This window comes from Drosophila ananassae, chromosome 3R (genome assembly GCF_017639315.1).
Source record: "Drosophila ananassae strain 14024-0371.13 chromosome 3R, ASM1763931v2, whole genome shotgun sequence".
Classification (NCBI taxonomy): Eukaryota; Metazoa; Arthropoda; class Insecta; order Diptera; family Drosophilidae; genus Drosophila; species Drosophila ananassae.
Window position 1 is genome coordinate 13571895 of NC_057930.1, and position 14166 is coordinate 13586060.

Consider the following 14166-nt stretch of genomic DNA (forward strand, 5'->3'; position numbering starts at 1 on the left):
ACACAAAAACAAGAACAAACATGTCATGTGACATATATAAAGGGAAAAGATATCCCACAGATTGGGGTAATTTCAAAGAATTATGTTCGGTTGCATGTGTTTCCAAAAGAGTGTTCTCTCGAGTGTTTGCTTGTATTGCTTTTAATATGCGTATATTACTCTTGACTTAATTAACCGTTATTAAAATGAAATTGGGGGAGCCGAAGGTTCTCCTCTCCAATTATATAATCATTTCAGTTTCCTTTTTCTTTCTTTGTTTTTTGTTTTTTCTTCCTTTCTGTCTTTCTTCTTTGAATCACGCTATGGGAAATTGTGTCACTGTTGCATTTTGATTAAGCTCGGAAAAGTGGGCTATACTTTTTTTTAATCCTTTGGAAGCCAAATTAAATATTGAAAATTTTAGTTTCAAAATTATTTATTTTAATTATTTTAATAAACTAAATTTGTAGTCCTTTTTTAATTCAGTTATACTTTTTTATTTACTATTTTAAGAATATTTATCTTTAAGATCTTGTATCTCCTATCCCCCTCCATATAGATTCTAGCTACTTTACAGTTATATTCTCACGATCGCCCATCTATGATCGTTTTAAAAAGCTTCTTCCGCTTCAATGTGCGTGGCGCCTATCAAAGCTCTCTAAAAAGTGCGTGCTGCGAGCTTTTTGGCTCTCCTCTCTTTCCCTCTTTCCCTCTTTCCCTCTTCCATGCAATCGCCATTAGGCCTATGGGGCTATAGTTTTTTGTTGCTGCCATTTTTAGACTTCCTTCTTTTGTTGTTGGATTTGCAGTGGAGCTTTTTTTTTTTCTTTTTTGATTTCATGATTTTTGGCGTTCTTGTTGTTGTTTTTTTTCGGTTGGCTGGTGTAGTCTGATATTTATTGCGCGTGAATGTCATTTGTGAAGCAGGAAAAGCTTTACGCACTGCAAAGTTTGACTGTGTGTGTGTGTGTGTTATGGTGGGAGAGCGCGATAGGATGACTGTGTAAGTTATGCATGTGTGTGTGTCTACGCACATTTTTAATTATGTTGTGCCAGCTCAAGGTTTTTTTATTTCTATCGCTGCTGCTGTTTTATTTCGTAGTTTTATTTTTGTTGCTGTGCAGGCCCCCTCACCGCTTATCACCCCCCACTCTCCTGGCATTTTTTCTATATATTTTTTTTTTCTGCTCCCTGGGCACTTTGAGCCAATTTAATTGTAGGCCAGGCATTTATTTATGAACTCGCTAGTAGATCTCGCCACATTTTTGTCGCGCTCTTCCTTTGTTGTTGTTGTTGTATTGGATGCGACTTGCTGCTTTTTTTTGCAGAGTGAGTGAGAAAGAGATGGCCTGACAATAGGCCCATGTACATAGGCCTATGTGCTTTTTTTTGTTAGTTATTTTTTTTTACAAAATTTTTGTTGTATTTTTTTTATTGCGCCCTTCTGCATGTGTCTGTGTTTCTGTGCTTTTTGTACTGAAATTATCAGCATTAGTTTTTTGTTTTTTTTTTTTGTGGGCAGTGATGTAATAGGCTTAGAATCAACAAAGTTGGCTGTTTTTTATTTTTTTTATTGCCTTGCAATTTTATGTATTCCTTTTAAATTAAATGATTAATCTGTTGTACTAAGCATACTTTAATATTTCTTTTAAAAATGTGTTCCAAGAATCAAATATTAGAAAAAATCAGAAAATATATTGTTTCCAATCTTCTGCAGACATTTCTCATCCATTTCATATAAGCCCCTTTTTTATGGCCCCACAAACGCACTCACTAAAAAAAATGGCAATGAAACCCCACACACACCCACTGTTCCATGCAGATAAACCCAAAGAGAGAGAGAGCGAGGCGAGGGAGAGAAAGATAGAAAATGTCCGCCCATGAAATGCGTTTTCTAGCAAACTATTGCGGCGGCCATCGCAAATACACACACAGGCACACACACAGCCACAGGCACACTACAGGCACTTGCATGCAAAAGTTTCGTTTTGTGCGTGATTGTAGTTGTGTGGCGAAGTGGAGCAAAAGGCAACTGGCAATTAGCAACTGGGGAATGGCAGAAAAAAATATGAAAAAAATAAAGAAACTATGGAAAAAAGCGTATAGAGTTTGCCAAACCTCAATATGAATTGTAAATACAGCTGGGTCTAAAATATTAGACCTTGTTTCTTAGAATTTAAGTGTTAAGAGCTACTACTAATCTACTACTAAAATATATAGTACTAAATATTTTACTAATACTTAAAAAAAAAAAAAATAAATAAATTGTTCAATCTAAAATATCTTAAATAATTTTTATCTTATTTTATTTTTTAGATCTAATAAGCTATGTATTTGTTTTAGATTTTTTAGATATTATTTCCCTAATATCTTGTCCCTTGGTGTACTTGCATGTGTGTTTGTGACTCACTCTCTCCCTTGCTCTCTCTCTTCCGATAGGCCTATGCGGTTGTACTTTTTTTTCGCATTTTAGTGAACAAATTTAAGTGGCATGGAAGCCAGCCAGCAGAGAAAAAAAAAAAAGTTTGTCACTTTGACTGACACTGACAGGTTTTCAGAGGAACGACCACACCCCCCTGCAATAGTCCACAGACCACTACCAAGTTTTATATATGTAAGTGTGTATATACATATGTATGTATATGTTTCTATGTATTTTGCAGCCCCAAAAACTTTGCTCTTATTTTTTTTTTGTTATTTTTTTGATAAGCCTAATTAGCAGTTCATAAAAGCGATTATTTCATATGAATTTTTATGATCAAGTCTCGTGTAAGTTTTTTTTTTTTTGTTTTTTTTTGGCTTAAAGACTATTGCAGCCCTTGGCGGAAAGTAGTGCGTGTCTTGGCCTTAATGGCTCATAAAATCATAAAAAAACTAGGCTCTAAAACGAGTAACCTTTTTGAGATTTGCATGTTGGATTTTTAAAAAATAATCTATCTAAGAGATACTTCCTTATTGTATCTTTTTTTCTAGGCGGCTTAAAAAAAAAAGACTTTCCAATTAAATGCATTTTAAAACTTAAATCCAAGACCTGACAGAAAGTGACCCTCCTTCTTGCAACGTTTCTGGGTAATCGGTGGGATTAAAATTCAGGCAACTGCAGTGGCAAGTAATAAAAACTTACAAAAAAAATTTCCAGACAAGAACTGGCCCAGAGAGAGAGAGGAGAAGGGGGTGGGGGGGGGCACTTTACGCAAGTGCCGACAAAAATAATGAAGACGGTTGCATTGCGTCAGTTACAACACATTACAGAGCAGAAGAGAAGAAGATGGGGGCCCAGTGGGGGCGAGAGCGAGAGGGTCAGATTCTAAGAAAAAAAAAACAAAAAAAAAAAACTTAACGATTGTGCAAATGCACGTGAGAAAGTGGGAGAGAGAGAGAGGGAGAGGGAGAGGGGAGCCAGTTGGCCGTCTCACTTCCGACAAGTGAAAATGCAGCTGACATGAAACTTTCAAGAAAACTAAACACGGAAAAAAATAATTTAAAAAAACTATTGTTTTGAAAACAATTTAAAAACTAAAAAAAAAAAAAGTATCTTTTTCCAGGGCTATCTTAGACAAAATATCTTGCAGATACTTTTGTATCTGTGCATTTAATTAAATGCGGAAACAAAAACAAAAAAAAAAAAAAACAATTTCAAGCGCACGCAATGGCATTAGAAGAGTGAGAGAGAGGGGGAGCAGGGGCAGAGCGGACAAACAGTACAGCAAACGCACAAAATTTGGAACACGCTGCGCTGCCTAAGTAGGTCAAAGTGGCAGCGGCGCCGGCAGTGCAGTCGGCAGAGCAGTCGCGCAGAGCGCTAAGCAGGAAGGTGGGGGGAGTGGGGGCTAAATAGGGGAAATATTGCGTGTCAACTGCGACGCAGTTTTTTTTTTTTTTTTTGGCTTAAATGAAACAACAACAACTACTACAACAAAAGTATGCTGCAGAAGAAGCAGAAAAATAATAATATTTTTAATTTATGCAACAACCCTAAAAAAAGGGGATGGTACACATGTAGAAATGTCAACTAAGCAACTTTTGCTTCTCTTCTTCTTCATCGCATATTCCCGTTATTAATATGCAACCGCCAACTTGAGTGTCATAAATCATACGCCAAGTGCGTAGGTAATTTTTTCTCTCTCTCCATTTCTTAACAAAAAAAAAAATAAATTTTTGCATAAATTATAAATGTAATTATAGGCCGTGTTTTTTTTATTTTTTTTTGGAGAGCAAGTAATTGTTTGCAAATGTTTGTGGACACTTTCTAAAGCCACATTATTCATTTTTTTACGCACTTTTTCAAGAGCCATTAACAAAAACTTGTAATATTTATTATTCTCTTTTTTTTATAATTTATTTTTTATCATAACTCACCTTAATATCCAATTGCAAATTTTCGTTTTTAATCCAAGTCCAGAATCATACAGTTTCAAAACACTTTCACAAATGTTAATTTTGAATTTGTAAGTTTTTTTTTTTTTAATATTTTACACTGCACTTTGGGCCAAAGGTTTTTAATTTTATTTTTTTTTTTTTACTAATTAGTTTTAGTTACTAATTATTTAAGTATAGACTCAAAAATTGTTTACCAAATATTTTCCGATATAATTTGTAAGCATAGATATTTTGTATTGGATATATTTATTTTTTATATTTTATTTGTAATTTTTAGTTATTTATTTTTTAATTATGTCTGTTAAATATTTTATTTTTAAATTTGATTTTTTTTTTTCGAAACGAAATTTTTATTGCAAACTAACACACACGTTTTCTGCTGCTGCTTCTGTTGCGGTTGCTCTTACTGTAGTGATTACTGTAGTAGTAGTTTCCCTTGTTGTTGTTGTTGTTGTTGTTGTTTGTTGCTCAGTTGCTATGGCTGTTGTTGTTGTTGTTGCTGCTGTGTTACTGTGTTGTATAGTATTGCGTATTGTCCGAACCAATAATTTTGAATATTTGACCAATTTAGTTGTTGGCTTAAATTTTAGCGGCTTTTTGCGTTTTGTTCTAAAAGATACTTCCTTTGGGCTTCTTTCTATCTGATATCTGACGGTTTTCCTTCTTTAACTCCTTTGCCTTTTAATCCTTTTGTTTTTTAGTTGTTAGATTTACAAAAAAGTTACATTGATATTTTTAGTTGCAAAACATTTTCACGTGTGGACGTTTGAGTTATTTTTTATATTTTATTTTTAAATATTTATTTTTTCACCACGCAGCTTGCCAAAAATCGTTTTTTTTTTTTTTTGTTTTGTTTTAGAATTATTTTTTAGACCAAAAATGATGTTGCCAATTTAAAAATTTTGCGTTGATTCAGTTCATTTTAATCTTGAAATATTTGATAATTTGAAAAAATTATGTTTTAATGTTCAAAATTAGTTGCTTGATTCGCATTTTGTTGCATTCGTGAGACTATCTGTCGCTGAATGTTTATATTTTTGTTGCAATTTGAATTGTGATTAGTTTGTGGATGCATTTTCACAGTGACATTTGGCTGCAAAAATAGAGAATTGTTAGAAAATATTACAAATATTCGAAGAAACTACATATGTATCTTAAAGATACTACAATTATTAACCAGATTACCAATATACCAGAAGTCTAATGGGAATAGAAATAATACTCTTGGGACTTGTTTAATTTTTCTTATTTATTTTGTAATATTTTTATCTGAAAACTTTTATGTTTTTCTCGAATTGTTTTCCCAATTGGAAAATTTGTATCTTCGAGGCCTGTTTTTCCCATTGGGCTTCTGGAAAATGTCATTTTTGGCTCCATAAAGTTTACATATTTGGGGCTGATAATTGAATTTTAACACAAAATATTCTAAAATTTATATTTTTCATTTTTTAGACACTTTTGAGTCTGAAACCCCTTTTTTTTTCTCTCTTAGAACAAGTGTCCTTTCTTAATTGCATTTCTTTTTTTATGCACTTCTTGCACTTTTTTCCCCGCACTCTCTAGTCTCTAGTCCTGTTACTTCCTTTCTTTCACACTCTCTACCACACACACACACTCTCTACACACACACAACAGTGGCACATCATAGTGCAAAAAAAGGGGTTCACTGGGATTGTTTATTTTCAAGGGGGAGGCGGCTAAAGGGGAGGGTTGTTTATTGTTCCATGTTCCTCTTGTTGTTGCTTTTGTTGTTGTTGCTGTTGATGTTGCTTGTGTTGTTGTTGTTTTTTGGTGGCACTGCTGTTTCTATTGTTGTTGCTTGATTAAAAATGCAGACATTATGCATAAAAGTTTTTGCTTCACTTTTTTCTCCGATCCAGTTTTTTTTAAATATTTTTTTTTAATTTGAATCTTTGAGTTCTAAACACACACCCCTTCAAACACACACACACACACAGGCACTATTGATTGTTGCATTAATGTTAGTGAGTTGCACTTATAGGCCTATTATGACCATTGTTGCATGTTTCTTTAAAAATCACTCTTTTTTTTTTTTGAAAAATTACCTTTCAATCACTTGTCGAGAAAACCTTCTTATTTTTTGGAAAAATCACTCTTTTTTTGAGACACAGTTTTCGCATTTCCTTCCCGAACACAAACAAAAGTGAAATAATAAATTAAAGGTGTTCGCTAAATGCCGCAAAACCTTTTTCGCTTTTGTTGCATCAACTTGCAGCCTTCCACACGACAATATATATTTAATATATAGACGAAAAATACGACGAGTGGTGGTGGGTGGTTTATAAAAAGTGCTGCTGCTTCTATATTTTTTTGTTTGTTTTTTATTTCGAAAACAGTAGATTTTGTATTGTTTTCGAAAAAAATAATATATATTTTGTATGTTGCAATTTGAGTTTCTGGGCAGTACTTGTGCTGCGCTGCTGCTACGAGAGACGACAAAATGCACACACGCGCTCGAGCTGCGAGCACCACCGAAACCTAGGACCGAATAGACCGTAGTTTCTATGTTTTGCGACGGCGAGCCTTTCCGTCCGGAGATTTTTTCGACAGTGGAACGAAACGCGAGCGAAACAGTGGGTAGCCTCGGGTAGCGGGCTGCCTATTCGGCAGCGACGCGACCGAGCCTAAACAATGACAGGCGGAGAGTAAAAACGCAGCAAAGCGCAGGCAAGAGCTTCTCTCAAAAACAGTGGTTTGAAAATGATTTTTTAGTAAAAGACCATGCCTAGTTTTGGGGGCAGTATTTGTTATAACATAAATTATTTTTAGAAAACTTATAATTGTTTTAAGTTTTTAAGTAATTTTTTAAACAAAAATACATTTGATATTAATCTAAAATATTAAATAAAACTCTATCAAAAACTCATTTCGCACCACTGTTCTGTGGAGCTGCGCTGGCGTCGCAGTCGGTGTGTGCTTTTTTGCCAGCATTGGGGCTGCTCGTGTTGTTTTTGTTTTTGGCGCTGAGTGCGCCCATTTTGCATTGGCCCAAAATCGCCCCCGCCGCAGCGCTTTGCAAGTGTGTGCGTGTGCTTTTGTTTTTGATTTTGCTCAGCAGCGCAGCTCTGCCTCGCTCTCTCTCGCAACCACTTTCCGCTATTAATCCAATTGGAATGCAGCCGAAGGACTTGCAATTCTCGAATTGGATCTCTTAAGGACGATTGTATTTTGACTTAAGGATTAGAAATTATTTAATATTAATATTAATGATATCTTGAAGAAAGAGTTTTGAGGAAGGATAACCTTCGAAGGATAATCCCTGGTGCATTTGATTTTTGCATGTCCTTTTTCTGTGTGTATGCACTGCCGCCCCAGGATAAGAGTTATCCTTCCCGGGGGTGAGTTTATCTCCACGCCACTCTCTCTGCCTATACTCGCTCTCTCTCTCTCTCTGTTGGTGCTCCTGCACCCCTGCAATTGCATAAGCCGAAAGGACATGAGGTAATTATGGGTCCTGTCCTCCGTTCGAGTGGAAAATGTTTTTTTAGGGAAATCTAGTCCATAAATAGCAAACGTAAACTTGGTCTTAACCTATTCGCCCAGCAGGAGGCTCCCAGCCAGGTGGTCCTTAATACTAGAATGCAATAAGGAGGGGAGGTCCTTAAGCGGATAAATAATAGAAAAAAAAATTATTCAAGCTCCTAGATACAGGCAATTGAACGAGTTAATAACGGTACATGAAAGGGGTTTCAAGAATATCCTCAAGTATCTTAGCCTTTAAGATTTAAGACTTCATAGAACAATGCACTTTTAATTTTCTTTAAAGAAAAAATAAATAAATAAAAACCTAATTTGCATATTACAGAAATCCCAAGAAAAACCCTCAAAATTGTGTCCTTTTTTAACCCAAAATCTCCTTTTTATTCCCACAAGTGTCACTATCCCTTCTTTGAATGCAATTCCCAAAAAAAAAACAAAAACAAAATATCAAATTCCAGAACCATCGAAAACAATTAAAACGTAATTTCAGTGACAAAAAAACTAAAAAAAAAATAAAGAAAGAAATACAATTTATTTCGATTAATTAAAAGTTGATTCTTAAACTCGCGGGGCAAAGACACAAAACAAAACAAAAATTCTCTCGCAGAAGCAAACACAATTTCAAAGACAAAAGCATAAAAAAAACTGACCCTGTTGAAAAATACTCGTTTTCTCCTGCAAAAATAGAAAACGAAGGAATCCCAAAAAACACAACAATAACAATGCAAAGCTTTCGTGGCGGCAGAACTTCCCCAGCTTCAAAGAATGGAGAGCGCATGACGCTCTTATGCTTTGGAAATCCAATAAGCACGAGCTTTTTCGCCGCACACCAATGCAACTCTCTTCTATATGCCGCCGTGTGCATACCAAAATGCGTGTGTGTGTGGGTGAATTGCGTATTTTTGGCAGCATACAATGGCTGCTCTGCCAACGCCTGCGTCGGCAGCGACGCATATCGCAGGGACGGATTTCGATTGCAGGACAATTAATATCGACATTGATTGCGCCGAATTCTAAGCCCCGGGCGTCCATTATATTAATTACCGAAATGAAATTCTTATGAGAAGTTCTTGTAATACTCTTGTGTTTTCTCTGTAACGAATTTGATATACATATTTTGAAAATAGAGAACCGTTTTATTGTTAATTTATGGGCCCACTAGAAAAAAACTTAAATAAAAGGGGGTTTCAAACTATAAAAATATAAATATTTAAAAAATAGAGCTTATAATGTGGGTTGTTTATACAGAAAATAGTCTCCTTTTCCTTAAAAAAATAATAATTTAAATGTTATGTTAGTTTTAGACACTATTTATATTTTAAAAACATTTTAAATATGATTTTTTGGCATCTGGCTTAAAAAATATCTTAGAAATGTGAGTAACTCCCTCGTCAAAATATCTTTTGGCTGACCAATGTATCCGGTATGCGAAACCCTTCCAGTTTCCGTAAATCCACTGCATTCTTGTTGTTGGACTGCACCCCCCACCACCACACCACCCACTGTATGGCAACTCCCACCCCCAAATCCACCCCTGAGCATCCGCCTTGCTGTTGCTTCTTCTCTCTCTCTCTCTCGCTTTTTGCTTTTGCTTTTGTGTTTGCAGTGCTGCACGCACTTTTTGGGCCTATCCGCCTACTGCCACTCCCCCATCCCTATACCCCCATCCCCTCTTTGCTTTTTGCTTAGCTACACACTTTTTTGTGGGTGGTGGGTGGTCGGCAGAAGGGGGGGGGGACTGACATGGGCATGGGTGTGGGTGGTTGTGCGTTATATGCTCCACTTTTTGGGCTTTCGAACGCACTTTTGCAGCTTGCGTTTGTATGTATGTATATGTACAGTGTACAGGGCTTGGGGTGTATGTGTGTGCGGGTGTTTGTGTGGGGCGCGTGCGTTGCGGCGGGGCTTGTATGTGTGTGTGTTTGTTTGTATTGGTGTGCGCGCATTTTTGGGTGTGCGTTTTTTGGTATTTCGTGAAATTTTAGCATTTATTTGTTATGTACTCACACTGACGTCGGCTGCAGAGCTGCGCTGTTGCTGCGCTGCTTTTGGTTGCTGCTGCTGTGGACTCTTCTTCTTCTTTTTCAACTCAATGCCTCTCACCCGCCCCCACCTCGCTGGCTTTTTTGGGGTTTTGTGCGTAGGCTCGCCTATGTACACTATTTGGCAATTACATTCGTCTATATAGTATATATACACTTGCACATCTATACATAGACGTCTGTTTGTTTCCCTATTTTCTACATAAATATGTTTGTTTGTTTGTTTGTTTGTGCTTTTCGCTTTCGGTTTCGGTTCGGGAGCTCTACAATATGCGCCGCCAAAAAAAAAAACAAAAAAAAAATTACTCACTTTTATGTGTGTATACTGCATTTTTATGCTTTTTTTGGCGGAGAATATTATTTTGGTTTAAGGACATGCTGGCATAGGCTGGAATATCCTTTCAGAAAAATAATAACAATAACAAGTATTGTTTCCGGGAAGAGAAGGATAGTATGCCATAATACTAATACGCCCTGTGGGCCGAAGTGGAAATTAAAATTTTATAATTTTATGAGAATGATTTTATGCTTTTTTTTAAGAACTAAATAAATAATTTGAATTGTATATTTTTAAATTGATATTTGTAATTGAGTATTTATATTTTTGACTGTATTATTTACATTTTGAATATGATATTTATATTTTTGAAATAGAAATTGTATATTTTTAATAACCTACCCTCTCTCCAAAAAAAAAAAAACAAACAAACACTCGAAAACAACACATTCGCTTCGGATTTCACGGACATCCCACCCACTTCAGCCCCAGCCCCAGCCCCAGCCCCAGCCCCAGCCCCAGCCCCAGCCCCAGCCCCCGCCCTAGCCCCTATTAGCGACCCCCGCCCCCGATATCAGTGCGGTTGCAGATAAGATGATATCATATTATTTTTGTAGCAATGCCAGCACATTTAATTCTGGGTTATGGTAGTGTTTTTTTTCCCCTAATTTTTTATGAGGAGAAGTGCTTACTCAATATATTTTTTTCTCTTTTTTTAAACAATATTCTCTATAGATTTTAAAGTACTGTATGTTTCTTAAATAAAATCCTTCCTCTCTTTAAATAAATTTACGACGCATTGAAAATTATTGCGTATTTCAGCTTGTGGCACACTCATTGTTGCCTCTTTTTCATTCAAAAGTAAGGCGAAAATAAGCGATGTGGCAACAACAATGCCCCGAAAAGGAAGACAGACAACAAAAGATAAAAAAAAAGGGTTTCAAGGACATTTTACACATAATTTTTACTACCTTACAAGGGGGTAGAGGGTGAAGGGGACGAAAAGGAAACCCCCGGCTAATGTAATAATTTTTGCGCCTTGCCTCCTGTTGCTCTTCTCAGGATATTGGGACTGGGTTGAATGCTCTATTACCCACAATCAGCAAGGACGAAATAGTCAAAAAAAAAAAAAAAGAAATACGGAAGGACCTCCCCTTCTTTTTATGGAGAATCCAAGGCAGGGGCAGGTTGGAAGGCAAAGTTCTAGGACGACGACATTGATTGCCTTTTCACCTTACCCCAAGGTTTATTATCAAGGACTCATTTTTATTATTTTAGCCATTTGTTTACTTTACTCTAAGGACCTCCAATCGATTAGGTGAATGAACTCAAGTAAGTTGACGGATACAGGCTTGTAGAAATTATTTTAAAAAATTAAAATAAAATAAAATCTATGGTCTATATTCTCTATTTAAAATATATAATATAATAACTTCCATAAAAAATTAGGCCCATGTGAATTAGAGCAAGCAGCGGGTGATGGATCTGAAGGGCATTTCGGGGGTAATGTAATGTAATGACTAGCGAGAGTTAGAGCGGGATGGAAATTGGGTCATGCACGCATGTTTCTCGCTGCAGCTACGCAGTCAGATGAAAAGATACGCAGATACATAGATACTGAACTAAAGCCAACTAGACAATGCGACGCGATTGCAAAGAGGGGAGGTGATTGGGAGGTGAGTTTCTATAAATTAAAATTCATTAAATAAATAAACTTAATTTTAATTGAAATAATATACTTAAGCTCTATTATTCTATTATTTTATATTTTAAAAATATTACTACTAATAATATTAATTATTTTTTCACCGATCTCTTCTAATCTATATATAAATTAAATAAAATTAATTTTTATTCGAAAATAATACTATTATTATTTTATCTTTAAGAAGCTTAAAAATCTAAATATCTACATATAAAATCTAAATATCTATATCTAAAAATCTACTAATATTATTTATTTTTTTAACAAATCTCTTCTAATCTATATAAAAATTCAATAAAATTAATTTTAATTCGAAAATAATACTTAATCTCTATTTTTTATCTCTTTAAGAGCCTTACAAATCTTTCTCTGCTAATATTATTTATTTTTTTTTTTAACAAATCCCTTGTAATCTATCAGTTTCAACCCCTTTTATATTTTTTTTGACAAGCTGAGCCACCCCCTCGGCCACCTTTCCCACCCCTCTCGGATAAATGCAATTCTAACACACAACTTGAACAACAAACTCGCAGCTACATAGCTTCTGGTTAATTGTTGTTTTTTTATTGTCGTTTTTCGGTAAGTGGGTCACTGCATATAATCCACATGTGACTGTGTGTGTGTGTGTAGTGGTGGATGTTGCAACCTCAGCTGTTGTTGCTGCCGCTGCTGCTGACGCAGTTGATTGTTCCCTATTGCTGTTGTTCTGCCTTTGATCTTCGCTCCGATTGTTGTTATTTTTTTTTTTGGTATTTCGGGGGTATGCCCTTGCCTCCCACCGAGGCAGGGGGGTTGGGTAATATTCTGAATGCAATCTATCAATCGATGAGATGTTGCTGCTGCTGCTGCTGTGCAACCACTGAGTATGTTGCAAGTAATTAATAGCAACAAATCAACTGGAAGTTGTTTAGAAATAATCAACAAAATAAATGGTTTTTCAATAGAATTAAGATGATTATATGTTATTTATAGTATTATTATATTATAGTTTTTTAATAGATTGTATATGATTATATATTATTTATAGTGTTTTAAATAGGTATAGCTAATATTTTAATATTGAAAATTAAAAAATATTGCGTTTTTTAGCTTGTGCCACTCATATGTTCAATAAAATTTAGTTAATTATATATTATTTATAGTATGTTAAGTATCTATAACATATATTTTAATATTTTTAATCCACAGATATTACTCCGAAAACCTCTTTAACTTATCACATCATAATAAAATCCTATTACTATATATTAATATATTTTTTATAGTATTTTAAATAAGTATACCTAATATTTTAATAATATAATCCTTATAATCCTTATAATCCACAGATATTACCCCAAAACCCCTAAGATAACCCCCTTAAACTTATCACATCATAATAAAATCCTATTACAAGGACCTTCATCCCAATTAACCATAAATTAAATTAACTTAAAATGCAAAAAAAAAAAAAAGAAATTTGAAAGACCAGCAGAAAAACCCCAAAAATAACAATTTCCACTACCCACAATTGTCAACGGTTTTCCACTTTTCCACTTTTCCGTTTTGTTTTTCTCCTTTATTTATATTTATTTTATGCAGGAGCCAAGTCAAAGGACTTGCACCATTCAATGGCCACAAAGGCAGAGAAGAGCAGAGATTCGGAGGCAAGTTCATAGGCAATTCTCAACATTTTCTCAACATTTTCTCAACATTTTCTTTATTTGTTTATTATGCATGAATTGTAAATAGCTTTGGACGAGGGCGGCGGGTGGGTGGCATGACGTAAAGTTTTGTTCTTGCAACAGCAACCGGAAGAATTCAATTGTGTGTCAGATGTTCGCAAAGGAGGTGGTGGCCTGGAGGCGGAGGTGGAGGCGGAGGAGCAACAACAATCAGAAGACAAAAGCCAATTGTGAATATTAAAATCTGTGGGGGGAAAAATAATGCTGAGAACGATATTATTTGCATGCCATTTGGCAAAAACGGAAGCTACTGGAGCCAATAAAATAATTATAGATTCCTATTAAGCTAAAAAAGTTGAATAAATTAAAATTTCCCTTACAAGAATAATAATTTTTTATTTTTAAATATTATTATTAAATATTTTCTACTCACACCCTAATCTCTGGCAATTTCTATTCCCACGCCTTTGAACTAATTGCAAATTAATGACTTCGCCGAACTAGCGGAGGTACAAGATACATATATTAGATATTTGCGCATCTTGAAGATACAGATACACAGAAGGGCCGGCTGGCTGGAAGGGCTGGAAACCCTTGGGCTTTGGTTAATCAATCATT

At 35.2% G+C, this 14166-nt stretch overlaps 1 protein-coding gene across 1 annotated transcript in view; it reads right to left on the reverse strand.

Annotated features, from left to right (window-relative positions):
- Positions 1 to 7036, reverse strand: part of LOC6498655 (zinc finger protein chinmo) — a 46642-nt gene extending 39606 nt beyond the window's left edge. The window contains exons 1-2 of the mRNA XM_001963215.4: positions 6426 to 7036; positions 4339 to 5452 (exon numbers count right to left, since the gene is read on the reverse strand). The gene's annotated coding sequence lies outside the window, so the exon portion shown is untranslated. The remainder of the gene's footprint in view (positions 1 to 4338; positions 5453 to 6425) is intronic.
- Between the last annotated feature and the right edge of the window lie 7130 nt (positions 7037 to 14166).